Source organism: Macrobrachium rosenbergii, chromosome 32 (genome assembly GCF_040412425.1).
Source record: "Macrobrachium rosenbergii isolate ZJJX-2024 chromosome 32, ASM4041242v1, whole genome shotgun sequence".
Taxonomy (NCBI): Eukaryota; Metazoa; Arthropoda; class Malacostraca; order Decapoda; family Palaemonidae; genus Macrobrachium; species Macrobrachium rosenbergii.
In genome coordinates, this window is record NC_089772.1 from 2792759 (window position 1) to 2801518 (window position 8760).

Genomic DNA, 8760 nt, shown 5'->3' on the forward strand with positions numbered 1-8760 from the left:
TTTACATATCACAGGCCTTAGTCTATATATATATATATATATATATATATATTATAAATATATGCCTGTATATATATTATATATATGATATATATAATATATAGTATATATATATATATATATATATATATATATATATATATATATATATATATATATACGATAATATATGATATATTTATACTGTATATGATATATACACTGTGTATATAATACAGTATATCAAGAGAGAGAGAGAGAGAGAGAGAGAGAGAGAGAGAGAGAGAATTATAGTACTGGTGTTGGACTTGAGATGGGAAAAAGAGGGGGGGGGAGAGGGATGAGCCGGTGCACAGGTTCCTGGCATACCGGGTGGCAGGGCTGCCAAGATCGTGTTTTATTATACTAGATAAAATTTGAAGTGACCACAATATTCAAATCAATTCTCTAAGTTTTGATTTGATTCGACATTTGCTGTAACATTCTAAGATTGTAAAAAGCAGTGGAAAAATTCAGCTATAAGCTACAGTCACTCTTACTTTCTTGATATCGTCTCTACTTTTGAAAATCGACTTTCATCGGCAAATCATTCACGAAATATTACCACAAATAACTCGATATCTACTGCACAGGCACTAAAAGTTTTATATCGTGTAAAAAAAAAAACGGCTAATGTACTGGGCGATCTTTTAATTTCGGGGCTAGTAATAGACCTATTTTACTTGCAAAGGCTAACTTCAAATTACTTGTAATGAGAGCATAGTCCGAAGATCTTCGAGTTGACATTCTACTTTAACCTTGATGATGATTTCCTTTTAATGACGGGACGGTAGCTGTGTAAACAGCTACTATTCGATCCATGTCAAGGCCAGAGTCTTTGAAGTGCGACAGCCGTTACGTCAAGTAACGTCCGGTTTCTGTTTTCCCGCCCAAAGTTCTCGGGCTCTAGCGGATCTGACAAGATTTGTTTAACCTCCTGAGTCATCACAACATTTACTGCCATTGACTTCAGCTAATTTCAACACTTTGAAATACAAACTAATTTTGAGAAACTAAAATAATTACCATTACCACTAATGAGGATGCAATACCGGCCCTTTCACAAAAGAAAACGAATGAATATTGTCATCGTGATGCGGAGTAACACAGACAGCAACCCCCATTCTATCTTTCGGTGTAACAGTCTGTATTTCCGCCTGTCCGAAATTCCCGCCAGGGGAAATATGGCTCAGGATATACTTCCCCCTCCGGGAATTAATTTTCGTCCCAGGATAATATTCCCCCCTCTGGGCCAAGATTCCCCCAACCCCACTACTGTTATAAGAGTATGGCTATGGCGGCGGCGTGTAACAACGACAGCCTGCCACACAGGATAATTATCATCACGACTAAACTACCTCTTGGGCGTCATTATCTTTGTTATTTACAGTCTTTTGTTTGTGTTTATACGGAAATCCCCAACGGGCTTGCACTAAACACGCCACAAAAGTGGATACATGTAGGGGGGAGAAATGGTCTAGAGGTGCAAAAATATCCTATGTCCAAAATTCACCCCGGGGAAAAAACAGCCTGGGCTGTTATTCCCGGGGGGAAATCAATCCTAGGCTAATTTTCCCCGGGGGAATTTCAGTCAGGGGGGAATAATTTCCTGCTAAACTGAATATCTATCGAACGAGTCCATTTGAGAAATTCCAATTACTTCAGCCATACATGGTGTTCTTAAGTATCCAAACGTCTTTGTTTTGCAGATTTAACTTACATGATATATTTTGCATTGTATTTTCATACTCTACAGTAACTTGAGAGAGATATTGTGTTTTCGGTAAAAAAAAAAAAAAAGGGGGGTCGGGGAAATTTGATGAACGAAAGCTAAAGAAAACTCTTGCTTAATATTGTTACCGATGGTATACCACCTAGGCTAACAGTAAACGACCATCGTTAGAAATCTGGATAATTCTGACCAGGAGCGCATGAGACGAGATGCAAGAGGCATTTTATCAAAGAGCGAAATGCCAGTGATTTCGAAATTAAGATAAATAGTTCAGGAGACCTATCAAATTAAAGGGTCCATGAGTTTACTGTTAAGAAAAATAAAGGTAACTGGTAATATACTGTAGTATTAGAAGGCGCGATGTGGGTAGAAAATTTTGTTGGAAAGGAAACAATTTAGAGGCACGAAAAAGCCTCGAGGGAAAATGAAAACAACAGAGCAAGTTCCTATCTCCGTCCAGTGTATTTTTTTTTTTTTTTTTTTTTTGTAGGGGGTGAAACCGGGATCAACCAAAATATTTGCGTCGAGCGTTGTTTGACCGATCAAAAAGGAATAGCTAGGCTTAGACTTAAGACGGGGAAAGAGCCTCGATCCATCATAATGCATACAAATGGTCACCAAGGCTTTATACCTGGAGCGCTTTTGATGTTTCGGTATGTGACTGGATCAAAGGGAAATGACTATGATACAAAGGACCTTGAGGTATTCAAGCTATGGCTCCAAGGCCAATTACATTCTGACATCAATTTGGGAAGACATAAGTTTTAGATAACGAACCATACCCCTCAAAATTTATCTGCAAGATGCTAACAACCGTCAACAGAAATTATGAAGTACTACAGTGGTTTCCTTCAAACATCTCCCTTGATCCATCTGCTACTAAATTACATTTACTTTCGTTCTGTAAAGAACACAAGTATAACCAAGTATAAGAAATGGGGCATAAGTGAGACATGGAGTAAAAAATAAAAATTCAAATGATAATCTGTGCCCAAAGAGTGTTTAAGAAATAGCCAGCGAAATCATTAACAGCATAACATCTGGACATTGGCAGAAATGCATGACTACACACTCATTTTGAGCAAAGGGCAGAAAACAGATATTTTGTCGAGAATTTTGCAATTAAAGCGATATGGGGATATGAATAATGGGTTAGAGAAAGGTATAAAAAATACTTTTGTAAGTTTATATATTTTTTCTTTAATCTTAATTATGGATATTTTATGTGCATGTGTGTTCATGTTCATCGTCTAATTCATTTTCCTGTAGCTTTTCTCAAGTATCTTATTATGACTGAGCGAGAGAGGAATGCATCACTGCTGAGTAAGCCAAATGTATTATTAACAAAAGTAAAAATGGAAAGTGAGGCATCAGCAAGTCTTATGAAAAATTATGAACTTTTTTTTATTTGTAATTTTTACATTGAGTATGGATTGGGGCAAATTACTTTAGCACATGAATAAAACTTTGTGATTTTTTAACGATTATAACCTGGTCAAAACATGTAATTTCGCTATTCTTAAAAGTTTCGTGGGGCTCAAAGGGACAACCAGCCTTGCTTGGTAGGTTTTGGGTCTACCGTCAGGCGTTCAAAGCAAAACAACCCAATTAAAAAACGAGCAAAATAGTGCTCTAAAAGTCGTTTGACGATCATTGTTAATCCATGAACGATCATCGTTGAGCGATAATCTCACCGAGCAAAACCTGCCCTTAGCTAGAAAACGATTCTCCACTTTATCTTAGCATTTTTTGATTCGGGGACACTTTCAATGCACATTCGTTACATTACTGTTATCTGCTATTAGTGATATTTATCTGCAATTAAACAGACATACGGACATATATGATATCGGAGTGAAAAAGTTCCACAGTCATAATGGGAATTCTATGCATTTATTTACAGAAAATTAAGACATAATAATACGGTAAATAATGTCGGAACTGTTAACTTCTCATATCCCTAATTGGCAACTGTCAATGGCGCCTCGACGCTCTCGCTGTCTGCAGATCATGAGTCAAGAACGGATGCAACATAATAAGACATATTCTTTATTTTCCCTTCACATATCACACTCATCTAAAATCTGAAAGCACCAACGTATTCAGGGTGAATTTATTGTATGAAAACACAAGTTTTATTTTATCTTGATCGTATGAATGATGCAAAATCGATGATAAGTAAAAGCAGGTATAGAGAATTAAAGGTTCTCTCTTCACTTTTACTCGTTGTAAATCCTTTGTGTTTTATTATATAGACTTCAGGAAATTATGATTTAGTTGTACAATTACTACGGAATCCTATGGTATGACCAAACTTTTCCTATCTTGTGCAAAACGTGAGATAAATAAATATAAACATATTGCTGGTTTTCTGAGCTACAGACACAGAAATGAGGCAGTGAGCTAGCCACCTCCAACCTCCCGGTACCAGCCAATCAAAGGCCGCCAAACAAACGTCTCGTAGGCCCCAAGAATCTACCGTAAGTGAACCAGCTGTAACATCAGAGGCTTTCATCTCGGTGTTCTGTTAAATAAGGATATTATTCAAATGGACTTTATATATTTATCAATATTGCTAATACAGTTTAACTTTGATGGGTACTAAAATCTTGAAGTTGATATATGGGCTACAAATAAAGTACTGTTTTTACTTATCAACGTTTGCTGGAATGTGGAGATTATCCAAGTAGCCTAAGTGCCTTAAGGTGACTTCTTTGTATGACTTACTAATACAAGTCAAATTACTTATCACCTTAATTCACAATCCAAGCAAGAGACTTGGTAGCTCAGCGTCTAGATTCTAGAATGCTACACATCCGTAAATTCTACACAAAGCATGTGACTTGCGTATCGGTTGATTTTTCATAACTACTGTCGGGCTGACGGACTATAGCTGTGTCTCAGTTTATTTTTGTTGACACTAATAGATACAGTGAGTGGGTGAGATCAGTTTATAACATCACAAGCTATTAAGTAATAATGGAAAAAAAATTAGGCCTAAGCGAAAAAACCTTATAACTTTTCGACTAGCACCATTTTATACAGCAGTAAGGTAAGATATTAACGTAACAATGTCAAGATCAGCGAACCCAACGTCTCCATGTCAAGAACAGCGAACCCAATGATCCCCATGTACAGAATGGCCAACCCTTTCCGGTTCGAACTCCAATTCCACATGAGGGCTAGTACTAAACACGGTGAAACATTGATTCATCTACACTGTTTCGATGTGTTTAGTACAAGCCCCGTGGGGGACAAATGTATTTCGCCTTGTTTGGCACTAGCCCCTGGGGGATTAAATGTCTGGGACCGAAGTGTTCATGTCGAGAACAGCGAACCCGATTATTCCCATGTAAAGAATAACGAACCCAAAAACTTCTTGCAAAGAACAGCGAACCCTACTGTGAGTGGGTTCGCTAATCTTGACATGATCCCAATGTTCGTACGCAAAATACTGAATTTCCTTAATGAATCAATACTGTCGAGGCCTAGTCGTATATAACGATATATAACGATGCTTTAGGAGAATAGTGGGATCACAGTCTCTCTCTCAATAAGCTGTAGGTCCCGTTGCTAGGTAACCAATTGGTTCTTAGCCACGTAAAGTAAGTCTAATCCTTCGGGCCAGCCCTAGGAGAGCTGTTCATCAGCTCAGTGGCCTGGTTAAACTATGGTATACTTTCTCTCTCTCTCTCTCTCTCTCTCTCTCTCTCTCTCTCTCTCTCTCTCTGCGTCCCTTCGTTATTCTCTCTCTAAGCCTTCGTTTGTTATTCTACCTCGTGTCCGTCCCCAGCATTCTACCCCTCATCACCTATCAGTGGACGAGTACATACAGAAGCATTGCTAAGACCGCCTGTCAAGAATGATAATTTTACGGGTCAGTTGGGTTGAAACAATGTTTAGATTCATCCTTTTTTTAAAAAAAAACATCTAATTTTATGAGATTTTACAGTGAATATTCAAGGTAAAACTTTCACGCAAATATATTAGATGCTAAGAAGCTAAACATTAAAAACTAAAGGATTATCCATTTGGTCATTCATTTGAGAGTTATTTGTGTGCGTATGGGTGTTGAAATGTGTTCAGCATGTTGCGTTCTTTAAACAGAAAATGTGGTTTTTAGTCTATATATGATTTAAGTAACAAACACAAATGTGAAGCCATGATCCCTTTCAGAATTCATAAGGCGAGATATTAAGAAACATGATCTTTGCGTCAATAAGTGTACCCTTCCAAATAAACCGTTAATAAGAGGGACGAATGCAAATCTACATAATCTTGGGAACGTCTCTAGTACGGCATTAAAATACGAATAATGGGCAAACGATGTTTATAAGTATGCTCCCCCAATTTATCGCATCTTTCTTTGGCATAGTTTGATCAATCCTACTCCCGCACTTGCGTCGGATGGCGAAAAAAATTATAAATCTGACAAAAAAAAATGATACCGTGCAATTACATGCATTAAGTGACCTCCTCACGTTAACAACATCGTCACAGTTTTCGAAAGGGTGATGTTCAACACTCGGCTTGCAGTGATCCAACGACTGCGCTAGGCTAATTCAAAATTTTACTTTTCGTATGGTTTTCTTTTTTAGGCTGTTGCTGGTATATCCACTAACGTTCAAATATATTTACATACATAAAGCTTTCACCAAAATATACATCCCTTATGAAAAACTCAAGGCTTCGTAAATACCAATGCTAACCGACAAAGACCACTTAGCCTAGGCGGCTTTCCGCCCGGTTCTGGTTGAGAACAATCATTCATATCTTCTACTTACAGCTAGTTTATCCACGGATTCGAAATCAGCGTAATCACTAATCTCTGCTGATATAGTTGATAGGATTATTACGACACGAAATTCACATGGGCGGCGGATGTTTCGCGATCAAAACGCACAGCACTAACACGGACATTTGGTAACTTTTTAATGGCAGGCCAGGAACCCGGAGACCGGAGTTAACATTGTCGACTGGCTGCAGTGTTGCCACACCACTAAGAGCGTTTTCCCCTACACCAGAGGTGATTTCCCCCTACCTCCCCCATAAGCCCCAAATGCAATAATAGGATAAATGAAAATGAAGTTTCATTTTAGTTTCAATTCATATTGAAAATAAACATTCAAAATTTTAGGTACAGAAAAATTAACCCAGTTAAAGAAAATATGTATGATATGAAAATTTCATGCATTTATAGCAAATGTAATTGAATGGTAAATTATTACGAAAATATTGATTCAACACTAATAATTAGTCACAGAACTTTGTCTACTTTAAAGAGGAAAAATTAGACTTTACAAGAAAAATTATAAACTTGTATTGAGCTTATATGTAAATAGATTTTAGATTGTTGCATTGCAAAATTCAACAGTATTGCATTTAATCTGGAAAAAAGACTCTACTCAAGTAACCTACGAAAATACATATCTAAGGCAAGTATTAATGAATTTAAAGTAAACGTAAATAAATGCCAAATTATTCTATTACAAAAAAGCATTAAAATCCTTCAATCGCAGAATTTAATTTATTTCAGTCTATATTTTTTAAAGTACCTTGACTGCAATGCAATTTTTTTCTAACTACCATTGAAACAGCATTCAATTCTGCTTTAATCCTACAGTCATTCTTTAGTTCAACAAACATAGTCCTGAGCTGACTTGCAGTCACTCCTTTAGCAAAACAAAAGTGAGAATTCGATTTCGTATGACCAATGAATTCCGATTTTCCCGCCACCAATTTCTTATCACTTATTCGACAATGAGTCTTTCCGTCGTCGTGCTTTCCACAGGATAGCCATCCTGAAGTCCAGCTCTCCTCTTCCCATTCTTTTCTATATCTTTGGGCACAGTGACCTTTATCTGTTACTTTAGGCATAATTACAGAAATCTCGAAACAAAGCCTATCTGATGGATAACAAAGTTCCTCTCACAAACTTTATCAGGAACTCGCTAGACTGAAGCTAAACTAACATTCTAAATCACAAGTCTGAACCTGAAACTCGTTGTCCCTTAGAATGAGCAAATACCGAGTTTTTAGTATCATTGTTATGTTGGGCTGTTTAATACTTTTCGCCGATACTGTTTATATTAAAAATATTATTTTTGTTTGTTTTACCTAGAATATAGAAGAAAAACATATTTTTTAGGGAAATAAGCGAAATTCCCCTACATCCCCCTACACAAAGGTCATTTTCCCCGCAGGCTTCCCATCAGCCCTACGGACACCAGATTTCCCCTTACCGCAGGAGAATCCCACTACGCTTGGCAACAACAACAAAAAAATAAGGTAACTGTGGATTACATTTCTCTTTACCCACCACCCGAAGCTCTCTCTCTCTCTCTCTCTCTCTCTCTCTCTCTCTCTCTCTCTCTCTCTCTCTCTCGTACATGTAGGTATAAACATGTCTGTGTGTACTGTGGCTAAAATTCGTTCCACTAGCAAGCAGAGCACGTTTCGGTTTAATCCAAGGCGCAATGCTTTAAAGGCGGTCTGTTAGTAACCGCATAGACTATGTTGACCTACAGTAAGCAGCTGAATAAAGAACCAGTCGTGGTTTGCCAGTAGGGCAATTAAGCTATGGAGTAACTTCAAATTAAAAAGACTTGCAGAGAACTAGGATCTAATACTTTCTGTAGCCACCCGTTTCAAGAAATATATATATATATATATATATATATATACATACATATATAAAATGATAGTCAATAAGTATTTTACACATGGCTTATACTTTTAAACAGTAAGCCACAAATAATGCTCTAACATTGGTGTTTTTACTAATGAATCTCCCCATAGCAGGAATCGCAACTATTCATTCTCGGGGTGGTATTGGGATAGATACATATGTGTGTCTGTAAGAGTTGGATATGCGAAATATTCCCTCTTACACCTTTTAATAAACTCAGACTCTTGTAATTCACAGAGTACATCCAGTGAAGAAACCTTACTGGCATAGCAAAATGTCTGAATTAGTTTTACGAAGTAAAAACAACTCGACTACTTTTCTG

The 8760-nt window shown here is 37.2% G+C and overlaps 1 long non-coding RNA gene across 2 annotated transcripts in view; it reads right to left on the reverse strand.

Moving 5' to 3' along the window:
- Positions 1 to 6764, reverse strand: part of LOC136855613 (uncharacterized) — a 525389-nt gene extending 518625 nt beyond the window's left edge. For both annotated transcript variants that reach the window (XR_010858079.1, XR_010858078.1), the window contains exon 1: positions 6535 to 6764. This is a non-coding gene — a long non-coding RNA (uncharacterized lncRNA). The remainder of the gene's footprint in view (positions 1 to 6534) is intronic.
- Between the last annotated feature and the right edge of the window lie 1996 nt (positions 6765 to 8760).